Source organism: Pristiophorus japonicus, chromosome 20, assembly GCF_044704955.1.
Source record: "Pristiophorus japonicus isolate sPriJap1 chromosome 20, sPriJap1.hap1, whole genome shotgun sequence".
NCBI lineage: Eukaryota > Metazoa > Chordata > Chondrichthyes > Pristiophoridae > Pristiophorus > Pristiophorus japonicus.
Genome location: NC_091996.1, coordinates 87,396,375 through 87,421,372, shown reverse-complemented (window position 1 = coordinate 87,421,372; position 24,998 = coordinate 87,396,375). Strand labels below are relative to the sequence as shown.

The 24,998-nt window shown below is 52.1% G+C and overlaps 1 protein-coding gene across 1 annotated transcript in view; it reads right to left on the bottom strand.

Annotated features, from left to right (window-relative positions):
• Window positions 1–6,958, bottom strand: part of tnk1 (tyrosine kinase, non-receptor, 1) — an 85,031-nt gene extending 78,073 nt beyond the window's left edge. The window contains exon 1 of the mRNA XM_070863311.1: window positions 6,921–6,958. The gene's annotated coding sequence lies outside the window, so the exon portion shown is untranslated. The remainder of the gene's footprint in view (window positions 1–6,920) is intronic.
• Between the last annotated feature and the right edge of the window lie 18,040 nt (window positions 6,959–24,998).

Here is a 24,998-nt window from a genome sequence, read left to right as displayed (position 1 = left end):
TTTGTCGTAGCAGGTTTGGTGCGACTGAATGTCTCACTGGGCCATTTCAGAGGGCAGTTAAGAGTCAACCACCTTGCTGTGGGTCTGCAGTCACATATAGGCCAGACCGGATAAGGGCGGCAGATTTCCTTCCCTAAAGGGGCATTAGTGAACCCGGTGGGTTTTTACGACAACCCGGTAGTTTCATGGTCACTAGCTTTTTATTCCAGATTTATTTAATTAACTGAATTTAAATTCCCTAGCTGCCGTGGTGGGATTTGAACCGTGTCTCCGGATCATTAGTCCAGGGTCTGGATTACTGGTCCAGTAACGTAACCGCTATGCTACTGTACCCCTCTATTTTGAACACCTCTATCAGATCTCCACCAGAGCTGCTCTGTTCTAACGAAAAGCGTCCCAGATTCCCTCGTGTCTCCTCATAACTCTCCGTCAACCTCTCCAAGAACATAAGAACATAATAGGAGCAGGAGTCGGCCATTCGGCCCCTCGAGCCTGCTCCGCCATTCAATAAGATCATGGCTGATCTGATCATGGACTCAGCCCCACTTCCCCGTCCGCTCCCCATACCCCTTGACTCCCTTATCGCTCAAAACTCTGTCTATCTCAAACTTAAATATACTCAATGACCCAACCTCCACAGCTCTCTGGGGCAGAGAATTCCACAGATTTACAACCCTCAGAGAAGAAAGTTCTCCTCATCTCAGTTTTAAATGGGCGGCCCCTTATTCTGAGACTATGTCCCATAGTTCTAGTCTCCCCCATCAGTGGAGATATCCTCTCTGCATTCACCCTGTCAAGCCCCCTCATAATCTTATATGTTTCGATAAGATCACCTCTCATTCTCCTGAATTCCAATGAGTAGAGGCCCAACCTGCTCAACCTTTCCTCATAAGTCAACCCCCTCATCTCCAGAATCAACCGAGTGAACCTTCTCTGAACAGCCTCCAATGCAAGTATATCCTGCCTTAAATATGGAGACCAAAACTAAAGCCTTGACATCCGCACTAAAGTAGTGTCCAAAACTAGGTTACATCCGGCTCTGGGTGGTCAACCCTCCCTCACTGCCCTGGAATCTCCAGGAGTTGAAGATTACTGCAAGAAAAAATCCAGGACAGGGTTTGCCACAGAGGGAGTGCAACGAAGGTTCACCAGACTGATTCCGGGGATTGTCCTATGAGGAGAAATTGAGTAGACTAGGCCGATATTCTCTGGAGTTTAGAAGAACGAGAGGTGATCTCATTGAAACATACAACATTCTTACAGGGCCTGACAGGGTAGATGCAGGGAGGATGTTTCCCCCCGGGCTGGGGAGTCTAGAACCAGGGGTCACAGTCTCAGGATAAGGGGTCGGCCATTTAGGACTGAGATGAGGAGGAGTTTCTTCACTCAGAGGGTGGTGAATCTTTGGAATTCTCTGCCCCAGAGGGCTGTGTCGTTGAATATATTCAAGGCTGAGATCGATAGATTTTTGGATATTAAAAGAATCGAGGGATATGGGGATCGGGCGGGAAAGTGGAGTTGAGGTCGAAGATCAGCCATGATCTCACTGACTGGTGGAGCAGGCTCGAGGGTCCGAATGGCCGCCTCCAGCTACGAATTCTTATGTCCGTATGAAACATCATCGGGGACTTAAAAAAATTGTTTGAAGACTTTTGTTTATGAGTTGATCAGATATAGAAACATAGAAACATAGAAAATAGATGCAGGAGTAGGTCGTTCGGCCCTTCTAGCCTGCACCGCCATTCAATGAGTTCATGGCTGAACATGCAACTTCAGTACCCCATTCCTGCTTTCTCGCTATACCCCTTGATTCCCCTAGTAGTAAGGACTTCATCTAACTCCTTTTTGAATATATTTAGTGAATGGACCTCAACAACTTTCTGTGGTAGAGAATTCCACAGGTTCACCACTCTCTGGGTGAAGAAGTTCCTCCTCATCTCGGTCCTAAATGGCTTACCCCTTATCCTTAGACTGTGACCCCTGGTTCTGGACTTCCCCAACATTGGGAACATTCTTCTGCATCTTACCTGTCTAAACACGTCAGAATTTTAAACGTTTCTATGAGATCCCCTCTCATTCTTCTGAACTCCAGTGAATACAAGCCCAGTTGACCCAGTCTTTCTTGATATGTCAGTCCCACCATCCCGGGAATCAGTCTGGTGAACCTTCGCTGCACGCCCTCAATAGCAAGAATGTCCTTCCTCAAGTTAGGAGACCAAAACTGTACACAATACTCCAGGTGTGGCCTCACCAAGGCCCTGTACAACTGTAGCAACACCTCCCTGCCCCTGTACTCAAATCCCCTCGCTATAAAGGCCAACATGCCATTTGCTTTCTTAACCGCCTGCTGTACCTGCATGCCAACCTTCAATGACTGATGTACCATGACACCCAGGTCTCGTTGCACCTTCCCTTTTCCTAATCTGTCACCATTCAGATAATAGTCTGTCTCTCTGTTTTTACCACCAAAGTGGATAACCTCACATTGATCCACATTATATGGGGAAAGATGGCCAACGGGGAATGACGGGTATATTCACTTCCCAATTGGCGTAGGAAGGCGGGGCACCAGGAGGATGGACATGTTGGGCGACCAATAGCGAGAGAGTGGGGGGAGGGGGGGGGCGGGGCAGTTGAAGTTCATGTGGTGACATCTCCAGAAATATGTACCGCCAGATTTGGCAATCCTGATCCAGTCCCGGGGTGGATTTAGGGAGCACTGGGCTAGAGAAGATCCATTGACTTGGCCAGAGGAGGTCCACTGTTCTGGCCAGACTGTTGATCCCAGAGGACAGAGGCCTTGGAAGAGAGGAGAAAGGGACTGGAGGGCCGACAGCAGTGATTCCACCACGTCACTGACCTCCTCAGTGAAACTATTTTACACGGGAGCTCAAAAACGCTGCAAGGCAGTTCCTGAACTGGAGGAACCTGTTCCAAGGCTCGTGTTCAATGAACAATGTCATGTGGCAGAGGAACCTTGTACAACACAAAGAGAACAGGAGTTGGAGAGTGCTGGGCTCATGTGGGACAAACCCAGGGCTCTCCAATGTCCCAGTGTGTACATAACAACTTGCATTTATATAGCGCCTTTATCATAGCAAAACGTCCCGAGGCGCTTCACAGGAAGCGTTACCCACCCAAATTTCACACCTAGACACATCAGCCGATATTAGGACTGGTGGCCAAAAAAAAGGGTCAAAGAAGTAGGTTTTAAGGGGGGGTCCAAACCTCGGCTGCCCCGTGTCCTAATTCGTACCAAGTCCCACTCTCGGAGGAGCAGTGCCGAGGGAGCACCACACCGTCGGAGGGGCAGTGCCGAGGGAGCGCCGCACCGTCGGAGGGGCAGTGCCGAGGGAGCGCCGCACCGTCGGAGGGGCAGTGCCGAGGGAGCACCGCACCGTCGGAGGGGCAGTGCCGAGGGAGCGCCGCACTGTCGGAGGGGCAGTGCGGAGGGAGCCCCGCACTGTCGGAGAGGCAATACTGAGGGAGTGCCGCACTGTCGGAGGTGCTGTCTTTCGGATGAATGTTAAACCGGGGCTCTCTCAGGTGGATGTAAAAGATCCCATGGCCACTATTTCGAAGAAGAGCAGGGGAGTTCTCCCCGGTGTCCTGGGGCCAATATTTATCCCTCAACCAACATAACAAAAACAGATGATCTGGTCATTATCACATTGCTGTGTGTGGGAGCTTGCTGTGCGCAAATTGGCTTTCCCACATTACAACAGTGACCACACTTCAAAAAGAAACTTCATTGGCTGTAAAGCGCTTTGGGACGTCTGGTGGTCGTGAAAGGCGCTATAGAAATGCAAATTATTCTCTGTTTTTTCCTCCGTACTGGCACTGGGAGTGTCGGCCAGCATTGGGTATTCACATGGGGCGTGAACACATGACCTTCTGAACTCGGGAGTGTTACCCACAGAGCGATGGCTGATACCCAGGTCTGGTTTCTAGGTGGATTCCCCGTAGTATCCAGCCACTCACCTTCCAGTCAACTGAAGCGACTCATGTTTCCATCACCACCCCTCTCCACTCGCATAAATTATACCGTGCAGCTACACACCATCCAGCTTCTGAGAGTCAAACCTTCGAACCAGTCTTCCCTTGTGATTCAATGTCAGCTCGCACTACCTTAATTACAGCCTCCTCAACATCAACAAAGCTGGGTAACTAAGGCCCAGTTAGAAAAAAAGATTACATTTATATAGCGCCTTTCAAGAACCACCGGACGTCTCAAAGCACTGTACAGCCAATGAAGCACTTTTGAAGTGTACTTACTGTTGCATTGTGGGAAACGCGGCAGCCAATTTTTGCACAGCAAGCTCCCAAAAATGGCAATGTGATAATGACCCAGATAATCTGTTTTAGTGATGTTGATTGAGGGATAAATATTGGCCCCAGGACACCAGGGGAGATCGCCCCTGCTCTTCTACATCCATTTGACGGGGCAGCCGGGGCCCTCGGTTTAACGCCTCATCCAAAAGACAGCACCTCCGACAGTGCGGCACTCCCTCAGCACTGCACTGGGAGTGTCGGCCTAGATTTATGTGCTGAAGTCCTTGGAGTGGGACTCGAACCCACGACCTTCAGACTCAGAGGCGAGAGAGGGGGCTATCCACTGGGCCACAGCTGACACTTAGAAACTAAGATCGACTTTGGAGTGCATGTCCACAGATCCTTGAAGGTAGCAGGCCAGGTAGATAAGGTGGTTAAGAAGGCATACGATTACTTGCCTTTATTAGCATAGAATATAAGAGCAGGGAGGTTATGCTTGAACTGTATAAAACACTGGTTAGACCACAGCTGGAGTACAGGATTACAGGAAAGATGTGTTTGCACTAGAGACGGTACAGAAATTTACAAGGATGTTGCCTGGACTGGAGAATTTTAGCCATAGGAAAGATTGAATAGGCTGGGGTTGTTTTCTTTGGGACAAGGAGGCCGAGGGGAGACCTTATTGAGGAGTATAAAATTATGAGGGGCTTAGAGTGGATAAGAAGGACCTAGTTCCCTTAGCAGAGGGGTCAACAACCAGGGGCCATAGGTTTAAAGTAATCATTAGGAGGGTTAGAGGGGATTTGAGGAGAAATGTCTTCACCCAGAGAGTGGTGGGGGTCTGGAACTCACTGCCTGAAAGGGTGGTAGAGGCAGAAACCCTCCCCACATTTAAAAAGTACTTGGATGTGCACCTGAAGTGCCGTAACCTGCAGGGCTACGGACCCAGAGCTGGAAAGTGGGATTAGGCCGGGTGGCTCTTTGTCCACCGGCACGGACACGATGGGCCAAATGGCCTCCTTCCGTGCTGTAAATTTCTGATTCTGAGATTCTACTTAGATATTAGCTGACATTGCTAACGATTCACTCTCCTCAGGTACTGTCAGCTGTGGCTTAGTGGGTAGCACTCTCGCCTCTGAGTCAGAAGGTTGTGGGTTCGTAGTCCCACTCCAGGAACTTAAGCGCATAAATCTAGGCTGACACTCCCAGTGCAGTACTGAGGGAGCGCCACACTGTCGGAGGGGCAGTGCTGAGGGAGCGCCGCACTGTCGGAGGGGCAGTGCTGAGGGAGCGCCACACTGTCGGAGGGGCAGTGCTGAGGGAGCGCCGCACTGTCGGAGGGGCAGTGCTGAGGGAGCGCCGCACTGTCGGAGGGGCAGTACTGAGGGAGCGCCGCTCTGTCGGAGGGGCAGTACTGAGGGAGCGCCGCACTGTCGGAGGGGCAGTGCTGAGGGAGTGCCGCATTGTCGGAGGGGCAGTGCTGAGGGAGCGTCGCACTGTCGGAGGGGCAGTGCTGAGGGAGCGCCGCACTGTCAGAGGGGCAGTGCTGAGGGAGCGCCGCACTGTCAGAGGGGCAGCGCTGAGGGAGCGCCGCACTGTCGGAGGGGCAGCGCTGAGGGAGCGCCGCTCTGTCGGAGGTGCCGTCTTGCGGATGAGATATTAAACCGAGGCCCCGTCTGCCCTCGCAGTTGGACGTAAAAGATCCCATGGCCACTATTTCGAAGAAGAACATGGGGGGAGTTCTCCCTGTGGCCAATATTTATTCCTCAAATCAACATAACAAAAAAACAGGTGCGCAAATTGGCTGCCACATCTCCCACATTACAACAACGACTACACTCCAAAAAAAGTTCTTCATTGGCTGTAAAGTGCTTTGAGACATCCGGTGCTCATGAAAGGCGCTACAGAAATGCAAGTCTGTCTTTCTAGAAACTGAGATGTCGGTGGAACTTGGTCAGCACGTGTACTGAAGGGGTTAACGACAGGGCCACCTTAGAGTTGCCCAGTCAGAGATAGTGAAATAGAGTGGAACTTCCGGATTGCTCTAACTAGGGGGCCCTCCTTTGCAGGAAGATAAAAGTTAGAAGTATGAAATAATTCTACATGTTTGATTTCCTGTCCTATCATTTCCCTCCCCCCAAAAAACATTGACAAATCCAGCCTGGGGGGGTTGTGTGTGCAAAACCTGACATGTCGGAGCAGGGCTGAGAGGAATGTGAACCGAGGCGAGATTCGAACACACCAAAGGTATTTTCAATCACATAATTACTCAACAAAGTTAACACACAGAGAGAGGCATTTCACTTCAACTCTCCACAGAGAGGCCTTTCAAACTTTTTGACTGCAGGGCAGGATTACAGTGGAGGGGAGTTTTGTGTTCCCAGATAGTTTTTTGCGACAGAGAAACTTTGTTGGAAAAGTTATCACAGGTTTAAAAAAAAAGTGAGTGAGCCGACATATAATGGTGCCCCCGCGCCTTTAAGACTCTCCCTCTGGAACAGCGTAGCCGGCGCTCGGAAGGTGCGAGCGCTTCCACCCGCTTGCACAGTGGCCCTTAAAGGCAAGGTTCCGAGCCAGGAACCCCTCTCATTTATAATCATCCAACTCACCACATCTCTCTCTCTCTCTCTCTCCCCAGCCTCACTTACCTGGCAGCTCCTTCTCCAGCGCTGTCTCGGGATTGAATTGCGGAGGCCACACCTGGGCCAGGTGTGGGAGGGGCCACGGGTAGGTGGGTGGGGCCTGCGGGGACAGGGCGTGGCCACAAGGGAAGGGAAGGCGGGGATTCCCCAGACCCATCTCCAAGGGCTTCCAGCCAATCTCCGGGGAATGTCCCAGCACCTCCGAGCTCTCCTTGCTCAATTCACATTTAGTTCCTGTTAAGTACGGAAGAACGCCACAAGACTGAATACTGTGAGCTAAAACTGATGTGACCTTAGTCTCTTTAATACAACTCCGGAGTGCCTAAGCAGCATGGCAGACAATCTTTGGACGAGGTGTGCAGGTGACCCTTGGGCCTCTAACAGTTGCGCCCTCTGGTGGCAAGTCTTACACAGTTACAATGTTTACATAAGAACATAAGAACTAGGAACAGGAGTAGGCCATCTAGCCCCTCGAGCCTGCTCCGCCATTCAACAAGATCATGGCTGATCTGGCTGTGGACTCAGCTCCACTTACCCGCCCGCTCCCCGTAACCCTTAATTCCCTTATTGGTTAAAAATCTATCTATCTGTGACTTGAATACATTCAATGAGCTAGCCTCAACTGCTTCCTTGGGCAGAGAATTCCACAGATTCACAACCCTCTGGGAGAAGAAATTCCTTCTCAACTCGGTTTTAAATTGGCTCCCCCGTATTTTGAGGCTGTGCCCCCTAGTTCTAGCCTCTCCTACAAGTGGAAACAACCTCTCTGCCTCTATCCTGTCTATCCCTTTCATGATTTTAAATGTTTCTATAAGATCACCCCTCATCCTTCTGAACTCCAACGAGTAAAGACCCAGTCTACTCAATCTATCATCATAAGGTAACCCCCTCATCTCCGGAATCAGCCTAGTGAATCGTCTCTGTACCCCCTCCAAAGCTAGTATATCCTTCCTTAAGTAAGGTGACCAAAACTGCATGCAGTACTCCAGGTGCGGCCTCACCAATACCCTGTACAGTTGCAGAAGGACCTCCCTGCTTTTGTACTCCATCCCTCTCGCAATGAAGGCCAACATTCCATTCGCCTTCCTGATTACCTGCTGCACCTGCAAACTAACTTTTTGGGATTCATGCACAAGGACCCCCAGGTCCCTCTGCACCACAACATGTTGTAATTTCTCCCCATTCAAATAATATTCCCTTTTACAGTTTTTTCACACTTTCCGACATTGTATTCCATACATACATAACAGTTCCCAAATTCTTATTGCCATTCAGACCAGTGTCTCTGAAACAGGTCATCAAAAAGACTTGCCTTTATACAGTGACTTTCTACCTACTGCTTTATATCCTGTGAAGTACGTTCACTGGAATTTAGAAGAATGAGAGGGGATCTCATTGAAACATCTAAAATTCTGACGGGACTGGACAGGTTAGATGCAGGAAGAATGTTCCCGATGTTGGGGAAGTCCAGAACCAGGGGTCACAGTCTAAGGATAAGGGGTAAGCCATTTAGGACCGAGATGAGGAGAAACTTCTTCACTCAGAGAGTGGTGAACCTGTGGAATTCTCTACCACAGAAAGTTGTTGAGGCCAGTTCGTTAGATATATTCAAAAGGGAGTTAGATGTGGGCCTTACGGCTAAAGGGATCAGGGGGTATGGAGAGAAAGCAGGAATGGGGTACTGAAGTTGCATGATCAGCCATGATCATATTGAATGGTGGCGCAGGCTCGAAGGACCGAATGGCCTACTCCTGCACCTATTTTCTACGTTTCTATGTTTTGGAAGTGCAGTCACTGTTGTAATATGGCACACGCTCGCCGTACTTCGGGAGCCTACTATCAGCGAGGGCAGACATCGACGACGAGGTCCAACACCGCCTCCAGTGCGCCAGCGCAGCCTTCGGCCGCCTGAGGCCGAGAGTGTTCGAAGACCAGGCCCTCAAATCCGGCACCAAGCTCATGGTCTACAGGCACCAAGGAACGTCTCCTTTACAGCGGCTTTACCGCGCCGTTTACCACGCAAGTGCACCCCTCCCCCCACGAGCTGAATATGGCTCGGTGAGGGAAAATCACCTGACCACGGCAGCCCATTGATTTTATCGGTCGCCCGCCCACACTCTGTGGCCGTCGTCCCTTCGGGGACGGTGAATTTCGGCCCCATGGAATTATATGCCGTGGAAGGAGGCCATTTCGGCCCATCGTGTCCGCGCCGGCCGACAAAGAGCCACCCAGCCTGATCCCACTTTCCAGCTCTGGGTCCGTAGCCCTGCAGGTTACGGCACTTCAGGCGCACATCCAAGTACTTTTTAAATGTGGTGAGGGTTTCTGCCTCTACCACCCTTTCAGGCCGTGAGTTCCAGACCCCCACCACCCTCTGGGTGAAGACATTTCCCTCAAATCCCCTCTAAACCTCCCCCCAATTACTTTAAATCTATGGCTCCTGGTTGTTGACCCCTCCACTAAGGGAAATGGGTCAAGTCCTATCCACTCTATCCAGGCCCCTCAAATATACAACACATATAAATATATATAAAATACACACACTGTTGAAAGGTCACAGACACGAAACGTTAACTCTGTTTCTCTCTCCGCGGATGCTGCCTCATCTGCTGAGCGTTTCCAGCACTTTCTCTTGTTATTTCGGAATTCCAGCATCCGCGGTATCTTGCTTTTGTTTGAAAAGAAAGACGTGGATTTATATAGCGCCTTTCACGACCACCGGACATCTCAAAGCGCTTTACAGCCAATGAAGTACTTCTCGATTGTAGTCACTGTTGTATTGTGGGAAACGGCAATTTGCGCACAGCAAGCTCCCACACACAGCGATGTGATAATGACCCAGATAATCTGTTTTAGTGATGTTGATTGAGGGATAAATATTGGCCCCAGGACACCGGGGAGAACTCCCCCTGCTCTTCTTCAAAATAGTAGCCATGGGATCTTTTACGTCCACCTGAGAGAGCAGACGGGGCCTCGGTTTAACGTCCCATCCGAAAGATGGCACCTCCGACAGTGCGGCGCTCCCTCAGCACTGCCCCTCCGACAGTGCGGCGCTCCCTCAGTGCCGCCCCTCTGACAGTGCGGTGCTCCCTCAGTCATGTCCCTCCGACAGTGCGGCGCTCCCTCAGTACTGCCCCTCCGACAATGCGGCGCTCCCTCAGTACTGCCCCTCCGACAGTGCGGCGCTCCCGCAGTACTGCCCCTCCGACAATGCGGCGCTCCCTCAGTACTGTCCCTCTGACAGTGCGCCACTCCCTCAGCACTGCCCCTCCGACAGTGCGACGCTCCCTCAGTACTGCCCCTCCGACAGTGCGGCGCTCCCTCAGCACTGCCCCTCCGACAGTGCGGCGCTCCCTCAGTACTGCCCCTCCGACAGTGTGGCGCTCCCTCAGTACTGCCCCTCCGACAGTGCGGTGCTCCCTCAGCACTGCCCCTCCGACAGTGCGACGCTCCCTCAGTACTGCCCCTCCGACAGTGCGGCGCTCCCTCAGTACTGCCCCTCCGACACTGGGAGTGTCGACCTGGATTTTTGTGCTCAAGTCTCTGGAGTGGGACTTGAACCCACAACCTTCTGACTCAGAGGCGAGGGTGCTGCCCACTGAGCCACGGCTGACACCGAGGGAAAGAACTTGCATTTATATAGCGCCTTTCACGGCCTCAGGACATCCCAAAGTACTTCACAGCCAATGAAGTAGCTTTGGAGTATAATGTGGGAAAATGTGAGGTTATCCACTTTGGCAGAAATAATAGAAAAGCAAATTATAATTTAAATGGCGAAAAATTGCAAAGTGCTGCAGTACAGCGGGACCTGGGGGCCCTTGTGCATGAAACACAAAAGGTTAGCATGCAGATACAGCAAGTGATCAGGAAGGCAAATGGAATGTTGGCCTTTATTGCAAGGGGGATAGAGTATAAAAGCAGAGAAGTCCTGCTACCACTGTACAGGGTATTGGTGAGGCCACACCTGGAGTACTGCGTACTGTTCTGCTCTCCTTATTTAAGGAAGGATATACTTGCATTGGAGGCAGTTCAGAGAAGGTTCACGAGGTTGATTCCAGAGATGAAGGGGCTGACTTATGAGGAAAGGTTGAGTAGGTTGGGCCTCTACTCATTGCAGTTCAGAAGAATGAGAGGTGATCTTATTGAAACTTATAAGATAATGAGGGAGCTTGACAAGGTGGATGCAGAGAGGATATTTCCACTGATAGGGGAAACTAAAACTAGGGGACATAGTCTCAGAATAAGGGGCCGCCCATTTAAAACTGGGATGAGGAGGAATTTCTTCTCTCAGAGGGTTGTAAATCTGTGGAATTCTCTGCCCCAGAGAGCTGTGGTCATTGAATATATTTAAGGTGGAGATCGACAGATTTTTGAGCGATAAGGGAGTGAAGGGTTATGGGGAGTGGGCAGGGAAGTGCAGCTGAGCCCATGATCAGATCAGCCATGATCTTATTGAATGGCGGAGCAGGCTTGAGGGGCCAAATGGTCGACTCCTGCTCCTATGCCCCTATGTTATTTGAAGTGTGGTAGACATAGCAGGAGACAAGAACCACTTGAAACCAGTCAGCGTTCATGTCAATTTTATTAGGATTTCATCAGAAGGTTCGAGACATCGTTTCCATGACTGCACGCCATGGAAACCAGGAGGCTGCAGCGAGGCATAGCAATGTTACTGATTGAAACGATTGCAAGGTTAGCTCCTGTAGAGAAACAGAGGTCACACAGTACACCACGCGTCATGATCCACCACTATATCTCGGGCAGGTGACCAGTCCGAATTTCGTTACCCTCTCACGAAATACCCCTGGTCTGTCAGTGCTACTGGCTGATACCCAGGGACACTATCCCAGGACACACTATCAGCTGGGAACCGCACTTTGGGAAGGACATGAAAGCTTTGGTGAGAGGGTACAGAAGAGATGTACTAAAATGGCTCCAGGCACGAGATTTAGATTTACCAGGATGTTGCCAGGACTGGAGAATTTTAGCTGTGAGGAAAGATTGGATGGGCTGGGGTTGTTTTCTTTGGAACAGAGGAGGCCGAGGGGAGATTTAATTAAGATGTATAAAATTATGAGGGGCCTGGATAGAGTGGATAGGAAGGACCTGTTTTCCTTGGCAGAGGGGTCAATAACCAGGGAGCATAGATTTAAAGTAATTGGTAGAGGGGATTTGAGGGGAAATTTCTTCACCCAGAGGGTGGTGGGGGTCTGGAACTCACTGCCTGAAAGGGTGGTAGAGGCAGAAACCCTCACCACATTTAAAAAGTACTTGGATGTGCACCTGAAGTGCCGTAACCTACAGGGCTACGGACTGAGAGCTGGAACGTGGGATTAGGCCGGGTGGCTCTTTGTCGGCCGGCGCGGACACGATGGGCTGAATGGCCTCCTTCCGTGCTGTAAATTTCTGTGATTCAACAAGTTGAGCTTATGCACGATGGAAGGTGGAAGACTGAGTTGGGCCACACTGAATGGATAAGAAGGGAGGATAAAGGGAGACTAAAACCTATTCACTTCTCCTTTGTTTAAATTTCAGTTGTCATTCCTCATCCTGATTCAGGCTTGTGATTGACAGGAAAGTACGGAAACTCACGCAGTTCATCGGAAACCAGGGCCAATAACCAAAAACTCAATCGCCCGCTCCCCTTAGATATCCTAATTACTTTTACACAGGATTCCATCGGTTATACGGCACAGGAACAGGCCATTCGGCCCAACCAGTCCATGCCGGCGTTTATGCTCCACTCGAGCCTCCTCCCGTCTTTCCTCATCTAAATCTATCAGCATAACCCTCTATTCCCTTCTCCCCCATGCGCTTGTCCAGCCTCCCCTTAAATGCATCGATACTATTCGCCTCAACCCCTCCCTGTGGCAGCGAGTTCCACATTCTCACCGCTCTCTGGGTCAAGAAGTTTTTCCTGAATTCCCCACTGGGTTTCTTGGTGACGATCTTATATTGATGGCCTCTAGTTATGCTCTTCCCCACAAGTGAAACATTCTCTCTGTATCCACTCTATCAAAACATTTCATCGTTTTAAAGACCTCTATTAGGTCACCCCTCTGCCTTTTTTCAAGAGAAAAGAGACCCAGCCTGTTCATCCTTCCCTGATATGTCTACTCTCGCATTTCTGGTATCATCCTTGTAAATCTTCTCCACACCCTCTCCAGTGCCTCTATATCCTGTTTATAATATGGTGACCATAACTGTACGCAGTGCTCCCAGTGCGGTCTAACCAAGGTTCGATACAGGTTCAGCATAACTTCCCCACTTTTCAATTCTATCCTTCTAGAAATAAACCCTAGTTCCTGGTTTGCCTTTTTATGGCCTTGTTAACTTGTGTCGCAACTTTTAGTGCTTTGTGTGTTTGTAGCCGAGATCCCTTTGTTCCTCTACCCCACCCAGACTCACACCCTCCCAGTAATAAGTGACCTCCCTATTCTGCCAAACAAAATGTAATGCATCACGTTTATCTGTGTTGAACTTCATTTGCCAATTATATGCCCATTCTGCAAGTTTATTAATGTTCTCCTGTAATTTGTTGCAGTCCTCCTCAGTATTGATTATTGCCCCCGATTTGGTGTCATCTGCACATTTAGAAATTGTGTTTTTGGTACCAAAGTCTAAATCGTCAATGTAGATTGTGAACAGCAGTCCCAGCACTGGTCCTTGTGGAACATCACTGCCCGCCTTCTGCCGCTGTGAATAGATACCTGTTACCACGATTCTCTGCTTTCCGTCCTGAACCAGCTAGCGATCCATTCTGCTCTTTCTCTCCTGACTCCACATTCTCTGACCTTGTTCCCCTTAACTATTGCTACACTGTCTGGTCTCCTTCCTTGGGCGTTCTGTCCCACACGCGACCCTCCCCCCACCACTCCGTTGGAGTGCGATCTGAACTATCTACGCACCTCCCGTCCTCGATAACTGAGCCACGTTCTGATTGCTCTCGGCAGATTTTGAGTTAGACATCGGCAATCAAACTCACCCCTTCAAACCGGAATAACTGAATGATCTCATTGAGAAAGACAACACGACAGCGTTGCGAAATATTAACATTATAGCATCACTTGGCACCGAGGGAGGCCATTTAGCCCATCGTGCCTGTGCTGGCTTGGGCTATCCAATTAGTCTTGTCCCCCCCCCCCCACCCCACCCCTCTGCTCTTTCCCCTGTAGCCACCCCTTACAAGTATTTAAGGTGCAATGAGACCCGGGTGTCATGGTACATCAGTCACCGAAGGTAGGCCTGCAGGTACAGCAGGCGGTGAAGAAGGCAAATGGCATGTTGGCCTTCATAGCGAGAGGATTTGAGTATAGGAGCAGGGAGGTCTGACTGGAGTTGTACAGGACCTTGGTGAGACCACATTTTGAGTATTGTGTGCAGTTTTGGTCTCCTAATCTGAGGAAGGACGTTCTTGCTATTGAGGGAGTGCAACAAAGGTTCACCAGACTAATTCCCGGGATGGCAGGACTGACATATGAAGAAAGATTGGATCGGCGAGGCTTATACTCACTGGAATTTAGAAGAATTAGAGGGAATCTCATAGAAACATATAAAATTGTGACGGGTTAGATGCAGGAAGAATGTTCCCGATGTCGGGGAAGTCCAGAACCAGGGGTTACAGTCTAAGGATAAGGGGTAAGCCATATAGGACCGAGATGAGGAGAAACTTTTTCACCCAGAGAGTGGTGAACCTGTGGAATTCTCTACCACAGAAAGTTGTTGAGGCCAGTTCGTTGGATATATTCAACAGGGAGTTAGATGTGGCCCTTATGGCTAAAGGGATCAAGGGGTATGGAGAGAAAGCAGGAATGGGGTACTGAAGTTGCATGATCAGCCATGATCATATTGAATGGTGGTGCAGGCTCGAAGGGCCGAATGGCCTGCTCCTGCACCTATTTTCTATGTTAATCTAATTCCCCGTTTGAAAGTCACTATTGAATCTGCTCCCACCGACCTTTCAGGCAGCGAGCTCCAGATCACAATAACTCGTGTCTTCTCAGCTCCCCTCCCATTATCTGGGTCATTTTTAAAAAAAATCTTGGCACAAGAGGCCACTACTGCAGTGTCTCAGAAGTTTGAAGTTTTGTGCAGTTTTACAGTTTGGGTCTCCTTACCTAAGAAAGGATATTACTTGCCACAGAGGGTGTGCAGCGAAGGTTCACCAGACTGATTCCTGGGATGGCAGGACTGTCGTATGAGGAGAGATTGGGTCGACTGGGCCTGTATTCACTGGAGTTTAGAAGAATGAGAGGGGATCTCATTGAAACGTATAAAATTCTGACGGGGTTGGACAGACTGGATGCGGGGAGGATGTTTCCCCGGGGCTGGGAAGTCTAGAACAAGGGGTCACAGTCTCGGGATACGGGGTAGGAAATTTAGGAGCGAGATGAGGAGAAATGTTTTCACTCCGAGGGTGGTGAACCTGTGGAATTCTCTACCACAGAAGGCTGTGGAGACCAAGTCACTGAATATATTTAAGAGGGAGATAGATAGATTTCTAGACACAAAAGGCATCAAGGGGTATGGGGACAAAGCGGGAATATGGTGTTGAGACAGAGGATCAGCCATGATCATATTGAATGGCGGAGCAGACTCGAAGGGCCGAATGGCCTACTCCTGCACCTATTTTCTATGTTTCTATGAAAGCCTTTGACGCTTGAAGCTCCTCCCCATGGTGCATCGGTGCAGTTTGTGGACAGGATCCCAGCCTAGATCCTTCCACAAGATGGTGGCAGTGGTCACGATGAATAATTCTGCTGCAACCTGCAGTTTGCAGATGATACTAAAATTGGTTGATAATGAAGAAGAAAGCCGCGGACTGCAGGAAGATATCAATGGACTGGTCAGGTGGGCAGCACAGTGGCAAATGGAGTTCAATCCAGAGAAGTGTGAGGTAATGCATTTGGGGAGGGGCTAACAAGGCAAGGGAACACACATTAAATGGTAGGACACTGAGAATTGTAGAGGAACAGAGGGAACTGGGAGTACAGGTCCACAGATCCCTGAAGGTAGCAGGCCAGATGGATTAGATGGTTAAGAAGGCATACGGAATACTTGCCTTTATTGGCCACGGCATGGAATACCAGAGCAGGGAGGTTATCCTTGAACTGTATAAAACACTGGTTAGGCCACAGCTGGAGTACTGCGTGCAGTTCTGGTCACCACATTACAGAAACGAGGTGATTGCACTGGAGAGGGTACAGAGGAGATTTACCAGGATGTTGCCTGGACTGGAGAATTTTAGTGATGAGGAAAGATTGGATAGGCTGGGGTTGTTTTCTTTGGAACAGAGGAGGCTGAGGGGAGACCTGATTGAGGTGTATAAAATGATGAGGGGTCTGGATAGAGTGGATAGGACGGACCTATTTCCCTTGGCAGAGGGGTCAACAACCAGGGGGCACAGAGTTAAAGTAATTGGTAGGAGGTTTAGAGGGGATTTGAGGGGAAATTCCTTCACCCAGAGGGTGGTGGGGGTCTGGAACTCACTGCCTGAAAGGGTGTTAGAGGCAGAAACCCTCACCACATTTAAAAAGTACTTGGATGTGCACCTGAAGTGCCGTAACCTGCAGGGCTATGGACCAAGAGCTGGAAAGTGGGATTAGGCCGGGTGGCTCTTTGTCGGCCGGCACGGACACGATGGGCCGAAATGGCCTCCTTCCGTGCTGTAAATTTCTACGATTGTATGAACAGAACTGGAAAAAGTTCATGATGTAACAGGTTTTAAGCATAAAATCATTGAATGGTTACAGCACGGAAGGAGGCCATTCGGCCCATCGTGTTCGTGCCGGCCGACAAAGAGCCACCCAGCCTAATCCCACTTTCCCGCTCTCGGTCCGTAGCCCTGCAGGTTACAGCACTTCAGGTGCACATCCAGGTACTTTTTAAATGTGGTGAGGGTTTCTGCCTCTACCACCCTTTCAGGCCGTGAGTTCCAGACCCCCACCACCCTCTGGGTGAAGAAACTTCCCCTCAAATCCCCTCTAAACCGCCTACCGATTACTTGTTGAAAATTTCTGCGATTCTATGAAACCGCGATGCCGTTATTAAAACATTCATTCTGTAAGAAAAAAACGCTGAGATTCTGCCGCGACCGTCCTTTGCCGAGCTTGGGCGGCGAATGTCTGCCAGAACCGGAGGAGCCGAGTTCTCTTGGAGGGAGTTGAGAAGGTGCGGGCGTCCGTCGGCCAAAGTTCTGTCCCGCCTATACGACCATCATGGTTCCTCAAACCTCCACCCAGGAAATATGGTGGGAGTTGGGGGTGGGGGGGGTTTCTCCGTTGTCCCATCCAACGCCCGTCGGCAGATGTGCCGTGCCAAACCCGCTCACCGGATGGAAACTTCTATGAATCTCCGATTCTATAATCACTGTCCCAGGATGGAGTGAGGATTCTCGCAACTGTTGCGATGATGCACCCGATTATATTGAACCACGGGAGCTTGCAGATCAGATCCAAGCCACTCGCACATCTTTCTCTCCTTCTCTCGCTCTCTTTCTCTCTCTCGGGTATTTTTTTCCATTTGGCAGGAAATACAGCGGGCATGTTGCTAAAGTAAGGTGCGCCATTATCGCTCGTGTGCGCCTCTTAAAACCCTCACCACTTTTAAAAATGAGTGTTTGAAGTGCCGTAACCTACAGGGCTAGGGACCGAGAGCTGGAAAGTGGGATTAGGCTGGGTGGCTCTTTGTCGGCCGGCGCACACGATGGGCCGAATGGCCTCCTTCCGTGCCGTAAATTTCTATGATTCTATTCCATGTGTGCCAGAGGCTGCCGCCCTGGTGGCCCACACCAAACACCCTCACCTCGTGTTCCCAAACCGCTGGCATTTTCACACTCCCCGCCGAACGGTATCATCTCTTCTGCGTTTGAACCGGCTGGAACACTGAACGTACTGCGGGCTCTTTTTCTCGAGAAGACAGAAGGTTGAGGGGGGTGACCTGATAGAGGGCTGTCATCATCATAGGCAGACCCTCGGAATCGAGGAAGATTTGCTTCCACTCTAAAAGTGAGTTCTCAGGTGACTGAACAGTCCAATACGGGAATTACAGTCTCTGTCACAGGTGGGACAGACAGTGGTTGAGGGAAAGGGTGGGTGGGACTGGTTTGCCGCACGCTCCTTCCGCTGCCTGCGCTTGCTTTCTGCGTGCTCTCGGCGACGAGACTCGAGGTGCTCAAGGCCCTCCCGGATGCACTTCCTGTACTTAGGGTGGACTGGTCTTTGGCCAGGGACTCCCAGGTGTTGGTGGGAATGTTGCATTTTATCAGGGAGGCTTTGAGGGTGTCCTTGTAACGTTTCCTCTGCCCACTTTGGGCTCGCTTGCCATGAAGGAGTTCCAAGTTGAGCACTTGTTTTGGGAGTCTCGTGTCTGGCATGCGGACAATGTGGCCCGCCCAGTGGAGCTGGTCGAGTGTGGTCAGTGCTTCGGTGCTGGGGATGTTGGCCTGGTCGAGGACGCTAATGTTGGGCTTTATAATGATGAAGGGTTTCGATAGCGTGGACGTAGAGAAGATGTTTCCCCTTGTGGGCGAGACCATAACTAGGGGCCATCAGTACAAGACAGTCACTAATAAATCCAATGGGGAATTCAGGAGAAACTCCTTTCTCCAGAGAGTGGTGAGAATGTGGAACTCACTGCCACAGGGAGTGGTTGAAGCGAATAGTATCGATGCATTTAAGGGGAGGCTGGATAAACACATGAGGGAGAAAGAAGCTTATGTTGAGATGAAGAGAAAGAAAGACTTGCATTTATATAGCGCCTTTCACGACTTCCGGACATCTCAGAGCACTTTGCAGCCAATGAAGTACTTTTGGAGTGTAGTCACTGTTGTAATGTGGGAAACATGGCAGCCAATTTGTGCACAGCAAGCTCCCACAGAGATCATCTGTTCTTTTGTTATGTTGATTGAGGGATAAATATTGGCCCCAGGACACCGGGGAGAACTTCCCTGCTCTCCTTCGAAATAGAAGCCGTGGGATCTTTTATGGCCACCTCAGTTTAACGACTCATCTGAAACACGGCACCTCCGACAGTGCGGCACTCCCTCAGCACTGCCCCTCCGACAGTGTGGCGCACCCTCAGCACTGCCCCTCCGACATTGCGGCGCTCCGTCAGCTCTGCCCCTCCGACAGTGCGGCGCTCGCTCAGTACTGCCCCTCCGACAGTGCGGCGCTCCCTCAGCACTGCCCCTCTGACAGTGCGGCGCTCCCTCAGCACTGCACTGGGAGTGTCGGCTTGGGTGGATGTGCTCAAGTCTCTGGAGTGGGAGATGAAGAGGTGTGGAGCATAAACACCGACACGGATCAGTTGGGCTGGATGGCCTGTTTCTGTGCTGTAGCATTCTATGCAACGCAAGGCTTTGACAGCTTAAGATTATGTCTGGTCGTGGAATGTCTGCGTCATTATATCAAGCTGAAACACTCTTTCATACTGAAACGGGGTGTGGCTGAGTAGCTTTCCGTGTGTGTGTGTGAAAGGAGCACACTTGTCTGAAATCGCCTCTCGCTGTTTATTCTGCTCCACATTCACCACTTGCTAAAGGTCTTCGCCCAAGTCTCTCACCCCCACAGTCTCCTCACGCCCAAATTTCTCCTTCGGCAGTCTCCCTGGGGTCGAAGATGACTTGCTTCCACACTAACACGAGTTTAAAAGGTGACTGATGAGAGCAACGCGGGACCCACGGTCTCTGTCACCGGTCGGGGGCAGGCGGTGGTTGGAAGGACGGGTGGGTGGGGAGTCTGGTGTGTCGTACGCTCCTTCCACGTGGTCCCGGCGAAGAGACTCGAGTTGTCCGGCTCCCTCCCGGATGCTCCCCCTCCACTTTGGGCGGGTTCGGGCTCGGGATTCCCAGGTGCTGGTGAGGATGTTGCATTTTTTGAAGGAGGCGTTGAGGGTGCCTTTGAAGCGTTTTCTCTGCCCTCCTGGGGCTCGCTTGCCGTGACGGAGCTCGGAGTAGAGCGCTCGTTTCGGGAGTCTCGCGTCGGGGCATGCGGACGATGTGGCCCGCCCATCAGAGCTGGTCGAGCGTGGTCAATGCCTCGATGCTGGGGATGTTGGCCTGAGCGAGAACACTGGTCCTTCCAATGGATTTGCAGGATCTTGCGGAGGCAGCGCTGGTGGTATTTCTCCAGCGTTTTGAGGTGCCTGCTGTACACAATGAGGGACGATGAACGTGCTCCTTCAATGTTTCAAGGAGAACAGCCTGGACATCGCTGGGAGTTGAACGTTCTCATGTGGATAGCTTGGCTCAGTGGGTAGAACTCTTACCAATAGATGTCAGAAGGTGGTGGGTTCAAGACCCATTCAAAGACTTTACCCTGTATCTAGGCTGGCACTCCGAGGAGCATTATTGGGAAGAATTGTCTCTTGAGGCTATGGTGGGCAGTGTGTCCCACCTCGACTGGTTCCTCTTCAACTCCAAACAGCCCGACCTGCTCACTCGTCCACTGCCCTGTAGCCTCGTGTTGCTGAACATAATGTCGCTTCTATCAAACTCATCCTTTCCCCGGGGGGCACATCTCCTTGCCTTCCCGCAAAGCTCTGAGAGCTCAGGTTTGTTATTGCTTAATCACCGTTGCCTAATAATTCATTCCGATGAGATTAGGGGAGGAACATTTAATGGATTAGTGTGGCATTCTGCCCGCCTGTTGATTTAAGTCCCTCCTCTGGGGGAGGCAGACAGAAAGTGTTCAGTTACAATCCTCTGGCCATCATGATCCTGTGCAAGAAGCTTTGCTGGTCTTTTCCTGCCCGCCAATGTTATTTTTGTATTTGTTCATGGGATGTGGGCGTCGCTGGCAAGGCCGGCATTTATTGCCCGTCCCTAATGGCCCCTTGAGAAGGTGGTGGTGAGCCGCCTTCTTGAACCGCTGCAGTCCGTGTGGTGAAGTTGCTCCCACAGTGCTGTTAGGGAGAGAGTTCCAGGATTGTGACCCAGCGACGATGAAGGAACGGCCGATATATTTCCAAGTCGGGACGGTGTGTGTGATTCGGAGGGGAACGTGGAGGTGGTGGTGTTCCCATGCGCCTGCTGCCCTTGTCCTTCTAGGGGGTAAAGGTCAGGGGTTTGGGAGGTGCTGCCGAAGAAGACTTGGTGAGTTGCTGCAGTGCATCTTGTAGATGGTGCACACTGCAGCCAGGGGGCGCCGGTGGTGGAGTGAGTGAACGTTGAAGGTGGTGGGTAGCGGGCCGATCAAGCTTTGTCCTGGATGGTGTCGAGCTTCTCGAGTGTTGTCGGAGCTGCACTCATCCAGGCAAGTGGAGAGTGTTCCATTACACTCCCGACTTCTTCCAATAGTGGCTGTGGGATCTTTTACACCACTCAAGAGAGACGGGGCCCTTGGTTTAACGTCTCATCCGAAAGACGGCACCTGCGACAGTGCGGCGCTCCCTCAGCACTGCACTGGGAGTGTCGGTCTGGATTATGGGGCTCACTGCAGCCAGGGGGCGCCGATGGTGGAGGGGGTGAAGGCGTGACTTGCGGTTGCGAAGAGGGCCGGAGGGGGGGAACGCGTCACTTGCAAATGAGAGGGGTGAGCAGCGCCGGCACTAGGGCTTCACCAAGGACAGAGGTCACGACACGGGCTGGGAAATGGAAATGCCGCACCCATCCAGGAGGAGGCGCTGCTGCGCGGGGATCTGGGACGGTCCAGAGCGAGATCGCCAGTGGTCCCAGCCCTTCTATATCTGTCTGCGTAGTGCCTGATGGGACAGTGTAGAGGGAGCTTTACTCTGTATCTAACCCCGTGCTGTACCTGCCCTGGGAGTGTTTGATGGGACAGTGTAGAGGGAGCTTTACTCTGTATCTAACCCCGTGCTGTACTTGCCCTGGGAGTGTTTGATGGGACAGTGTAGAGGGAGCTTTACTCTGTATCTAACCCCGTGCTGTACCTGCCCTGGGAGTGTGTGATGGGACAGTGTAGAGGGAGCTTTACTCTGTATCTAACCCCCTGTACTTGCCCTGGGAGTGTTTGATGGGACAGTGTAGAGGGAGCTTTACTCTGTATCTAACCCCGTGCTGTACCTGCCCTAGGAGTGTGTGATGGGACAGTGTAGAGGGAGCTTTACTCTGTATCTAACCCGTGCTGTACCTGCCCTGGGAGTGTTTGATGGGACAGTGTAGAGGGAGCTTTACTCTGTATCTAACCCCATGCTGTACTTGCCCTGGGAGTGTTTGATGGGACAGTGTAGAGGGAGCTTTACTCTGTATCTAACCCCGTGCTGTACCTGCCCTGGGAGTGTTTGATGGGACAGTGTAGAGGGAGCTTACTCTGTATCGAACCCGTGCTGTACCTGCCCTGGGAGTGTTTGATCTGTCTGTGTGTCGCTCTTTCAGTGGTCCCAGAAGCCCCGGGGGGGTGTGACCCCTCCAGCCGATGGCCCTCTCGCACGTTGGCACTTCGTGGCACAACGAAGACAGCCACCACTTCACCAGAGCAGTAGGCATGGCGGGCAGTCCGTGCCACCCTGAGACAGTCAGTGTGATCTCCAGGGAATGCCTGCTGTTACCTGCTGGGGGCGGAGAGGACAGTACCAGCATCTGACCCTATTGGACCCGGGGTATTGTCTCTCTTGTTTTGGGGGTCTTCCAGGAGAGTGCATGACTGGTGGAGGGCTGTAGGGGCAGGCGTGTGATGAGGCTGGGGTAGCGAACCCCAGTTACCATGGGGTGTGGGGCGAGCTCGATGAATCGGTCTGGTCTTTTAATGCCCGCCGCGCCAATACGTCTGCACAGTGACCGTTCATCTTCTGTGAACAGCTGTGCGGGGGGTGGTTCCAAGGGCAAGGGTCCGGAGGGGGGATTCAGAGTGTGGTTCCCAAGAGAGGGGGTCTGGTGGGGGAGAAAGGAGGGCTGAAAGGGAATTCGGAAGGGGCGGGGTTCCGGAGAGGGGGTGGGGATCCGGAGAAGGGGTGGTCCTCAGGGAGAATTGGGAGTGGGATTTCCAAGCGAGGGGGCCTGTTGACATGGGCGAGTGGGATCTAGAGGGGGGATTTTGAGGGTGTTTTCTGGAGAGGGGGTGCTCGGGAGGGGGGGTTCCCAAGAGAGGTGGTCTGGTGGAGGGGGTTCCCGGAGAGAGGAAATGGGGGACTCCCGGTGCAAGATGGGAGTCCTGAGGTGGTATTCGGAGTGGGGTTCCCAGGAGAGGGAGTCTGGTGGGGGGGTTTCTGGAGGGGGGGGTCCAGTGGGGCAGGAGGTCCAGAGAAATTGGGATCTGCAGTGAGGGGGCGTGTCGAAGAGAGGGGGGCTTGAAGAGAGAGGGGGGAAATCGAGGGAGAGGGTTACGGAGGGAGAAATGGGCGGTCTTGGTTATGCCGCGGATATGCGGTCGGAAGCTCATTTCAGGGTCAAATAGGACACCGAGTTGTGAACCGTCTGGTTCAGCCTCAGACAGGAGTTGGAGAAAGGGATGGAGTCGGTAGCTGGGGAACGGGGACTGAAAACAATGGCTTCGGCCTTCCCAATATAACCCCTCCCCTTCCCTGCACCCCTCCCCCTGAGATCTCTGCGCTGCTCTAATTCTGCCCTCCTGAGCATGCCTGATTATAATCGCCCAACCATCGGTGGCCATGCTTTCTGTCGCCTGGGCCCCAAGCTCTGGAACTCCCTGCCGAAACCTCTCTACCTCTCTTTCCTCCTTCGAGACGCTCCTTCAAACCGACCTCTTTTGGTCACCTGCGCTAATTTCTACTTATGCGGCTTGGTGTTACATTTCTGCCGTGTGACACTCCTGTGACACGCCTTGGGACATTTCACTATGTGAAAGGAGCTATATAAATACAGGTTGTTGTTGTCGAGGGCCCAGAGGGGGGAGTGAAGAGAGATGAGCCCGGGGGGAGGAGAGGAATTGAAGGGGGAGGGGGGTGGGAGGGTGCCCGGAGCAGGGATCAAGGGGGTTCCAGAGGGAACGTCTGATGGGGCGTGCGGAGGGTAGGCCTGAAGAGAGAAAGCCGGATCGAAAAGAGGGGGTTCTGAAGAAAGTGGGGGTGGAGTGTGTGGCTCCACCTGGTGGAGTACTGCGGTACTACAACACAATAAAAGTCACATGATGTATCGGAGCCGTGTGGACATTAGTGATGTCGATGGGGGTGGAGAGCGGCCATTTTGTGATACAGACGCGGGCGATTACACACATTTCTTCTCTCAGAGGGTCGTGAATCTGTGGAATTCTCTGCCCCAGAGAGCTGTGGAGGCTGGGTCATTAAGGCGGAGATAGACAGATTTTTGAGCGATAAGGGACTGAAGGGCTATGGGGAGCGGGCGGGGAAGTGGAGCTGAGTCCATGATCAGATCAGCCACGACCTTATTGAATGGCAGAGCAGGCTCGAGGGGCCGAATGGCCGACTCCTGCTCCTAGTTCTTATGTTGGGTGTCCGGAGGGAGGCTGCAGAGGGAAGGTCCGAAGGTGGGGGTCGAGGTAGGAGTGCCCGGAGAGAGAGAGAGAGAGCTGGGTCGGAAAGAGGGGGGGGGGTCTGAAGAAAGTGGGGGAGGGGGTAATGTGGAGCTCCACCTGGTGGAGTACTGTGGTACCGCAACGGCTGGAAACACGATAAAAGTCACATGATGTATCGGAGCCCTGTGCGCGTTCGTGATGTGGGGGGGCGGCCATTTTATGACACTAACAGATGCGGGCGATTACGCACACGCACGCGGGAAAATATACGCGCTCGACAAGGCCCGCTCCCCCTCGCCCCCACTGTTTGCCCGCCCCCCCCCCCCCAGCCTCAGTACCTGACCAATCGCAGCGCGGGAGCACATACGCGCTCGTCCCTCCCCCCCCAGCCTCAGTACCTGACCAATCGCAGCGCGGGAGAACATACGCGCTCGTCCCTCCCCCCCCAGCCTCAGTACCTGACCAATCGCAGCGCGGGAGAACATACGCGCTCGGCCTGCCCCCCCCCACCCCCCCGCTCGTCCCCCCACCCCCCCACCCCTCAGTACCTGACCAATCGCAGCGCGGGAGAACATACGCGCTCGGCCTGCCCCCCCCACCCCCCCGCTCGTCCCCCCACCCCCCCACCCCTCAGTACCTGACCAATCGCAGCTCGGGAGAACATACGTGCTCGGCCTGTCCCCCCTCCCACCCC